We start from the raw sequence: 3,283 nt of genomic DNA, 5'->3' as shown, positions 1-3,283 counted from the left end.
TTTCCCTGTCTCCACCGGAGGGGTAAGATTCCTGCTGGTTGCCATCGACTATTTCACTAAATGGGTCGAAGCTAAACCCCTCCGGACGATCACAGGAGACCAAGTGCTGAGGTTCGCATGGGAAAACATAGTGTGCAGGTTCGGAATGCCTCTTTGCATAGTGAGCGACAACGGAAAACAATTTGCGGAGAAGCCGTTTAAAACATGGTGCCAAAGAATGAACATCGAACAGAGCTTCGCTTCGGTGGCCCACCCCCAGGCCAACGGACAAGTGGAAAGAGCCAACCGGAGTATTGTGGAAGGCATTAAAAAGCGGTTGGGGAAGGAAGGCGTCTCCTGGGCAGACGAGCTTCCGCATGTCCTATGGGCACACCGAACCATGCCTAAAACGAGCAACAAGGAAACTCCTTTCAGCTTGACATACGGCACCAAAGCTGTCATACCCGCAGAAGTAGGGATCCCCACGCCCCGCATACAATTGAGCCAGCAAGAGAATGAACGAGAACTCCGTCTAAACCTCGATTTAATTGAAGAGAGGAGGGAACTTGCGGCAATCCGGGAAGCCAAGTATAAAAAGGAGTTGGAAAAACACTACAACTCCAAAATCAAAGAAACCCGGTTCAAAATCGGAGAATATGTTATGCGGAACAATGAAGCGAGCTTAACTGAAGGAACGGGGAAGTTAGCTCCCAAATGGGAAGGACCTTACCAGATCAAAACGGCAGGAAAAGACGGCGCGTATACCTTAAGCAAGATGGATGGAACCTCCGTTCCACGTACTTGGAACGGAGTACACCTAAAAAAGTGTTATCTTTAGAAGGTTATTTTGGAACAAATAATTGTAAAACGGAAGCTATGAGCTCCGTCATCTTTTTAATTTTCCTGTAAAGCGGATGTTTTTTCCCGCACAAGTTAAATTACAAGAACCGCAGAGGGTCGTACCTGCGGATTGATTAAAAATGTTTTTACTTTGCATCTATCGGAGAAATTTAAACTCCGAACCTAGTAAATAAAATATTAGATTTCTCTAATAAAAGTTGCAACTCATGAATACTCATCGGCCGAATCCAGGGATCCAACCCTAAAAGGAAAAGACGAACTGGCATCGTTCGTATTTCCTTCAAATTATCCTTAATAAAACAAAACGGATCCGCATTTAACAAAAGAACGTTCTGGCAAATTCAAAATGTACACCACTAACATGGACGCATGTGTAAAGTAGTTACATCAAATATAAACCGGACATAAACAACCAGAAAAAATATTAATATCATTCACAAAAGGATAATAAACAAAGGTAAAAACATCATTACAAGTCCAAAAAACAGGACATCTGTCAAGGTACCGAACGTGCTTTTCGTTCATCCGGACTAACTAAAAACACCCAAGGTGCATACCCCAAGAAGCCGGGCATGTCCACCTCATTCATTCGTAGAATCATCGCTAGCGAAACGAAGGGCCTTCTTAATTTCAGGAAGGGGAGCGTCGCTAAGCTTCGGAAGATCTTCTATCACCGGAAACTTGAGAGTATCAAATCAAGCGACCGCCACCTTAAGCTCCTCCGTAGCATTACGATTCAACAATGGAACCTCTTTGAAAGGAGTCTTTTTCTGCAAAGCATGAACGTAGCCGGAATGCAAGCCCGAATTAATGCCCACCGCGCTCATTGCATTATTTACTCCAGCCACGGCAGCAGTCATCTCCTTGCCCTTGTGAATATTCTTTGCTAGAAGCTGGGCTCCTTCCGTAAGCATCCAAACTTTCGTCTCGCGGAGATCATCCACTTCTGTCCTCAGAGAAGCATTCTCGGCCTCCATCTCCCCCAGACGATCTTTCAAATCAGCTTCCCCTGTTTTAAGCGCATCACGCTCTGGGGAAAAAGTTAGAAAAAAAAACAGAAGAAATGAGAATTTAGTAAAACAGAAAGACGAACGTACCAGCCATCATACTCTCGTATGCGAGACGAGCACCGTTGAGAGATTCCTCCATTTTCGCCAAAACCGCCTTATGCTCTTCGTCCTTTTGTTTCATGGATTCAGAAAATACTTTGAACTCCGAAGAAATTTTATCCCTGTCCTCAGCAGCGGCCGCAGCAGCCGCCTGCGACGATTGATTCAGAGCCATCAAAGAAGTGACCTTTTCTTGTTGAGTACGAAGGTCTTGGGTTAGCTGAGCTACTTTCTTTTCCACCTCCGGGCTCTTGAGAATCTTACGTTTCAGCGAACGAACCTCCTTCTCCAAATTTTCCCGCACGGATTCCGCTTCAACCCACCTACGGTAAAGTTCCGTCACGAAGATGTTAGATTGAGCCTGGTTAGTCAAAACTGCGGCCCCCAGATCCGGATTCTTCATCTTTCGGCTTCGAACATGATCCATCGAAGTGTTTATATTAAAGAGCATCGTCCTAGCGGTCAGAACGTCCATCACTGTATCTTTGTTCCGGATGTCCCATTCGGGAGTAAATTTCTCCTCAGCAGTCGATGGGTCAATCTCCATGTCATCCGAGAACAGATCTGCATATCGAAAAAAGGACATCAACTCAGGTCCGAACCAAGATGAGGGAAGCGAAGACACTTGATCTTCCTCATCATCCATAAAAAAGTCCGGACCCAAAGATGAGCCCAAGTGCGTACCTGAAAAAGTGACCACCTTCGGCTCACTATGGGCTTTGCCCTTATCCACACCCACCGGATTCTCCATCTCCATGCTCTCCACTTCGCTATCAGGGACAAAGCCACCTGAATAAACTGGAGTCGGTTTACTACGAGCTAAGGCTGCCTCCTCCCTTGAACTCTTACCCCCAGAAAGATGTTCGTCAAGCTCCTCCATCACAGTGCCTTCGGAATAAGAACTTCCTTTCATTTTCTTCAATTTTGGCATTGGGAGAGAATCGAAAGAACGTATCTGAACCGACTCACCTTTCCTCTTGCGGGATCGGATTACCAGGTCAGCATCCGCCCTGACGCTTTTGCTCTTCAAAGATGAAGGCCGATGCAGGAGGGCCTCATCCAGACTACGGATCTCTGGATCATCATCCACATCATCGAGAATAGACTTCCGCCCAGCATGAGATCCGGACGAACCCCCAGCCTCCTTAGAAGATGCCGGAATATGGGAAACCGTTTCAGCAGCGGCTTGTTCAGATGAATCCTTCGGAACCGAAGAAGTCGTTTCAGTAGCAGATGATGCGGGTATGTTCGGATCAGCCTGACCACGGACGGGATGAGCAGAGGGTGCCACCTGTTTCATGAATGGAACATCCTCCTGCTGCTCGAAATCAAAG

The sequence above is a fragment of the Helianthus annuus genome, chromosome 12 (genome assembly GCF_002127325.2).
Source record: "Helianthus annuus cultivar XRQ/B chromosome 12, HanXRQr2.0-SUNRISE, whole genome shotgun sequence".
In the NCBI taxonomy this organism is placed as follows: domain Eukaryota; kingdom Viridiplantae; phylum Streptophyta; class Magnoliopsida; order Asterales; family Asteraceae; genus Helianthus; species Helianthus annuus.
Note: the sequence above shows the minus strand (reverse complement) of the source record.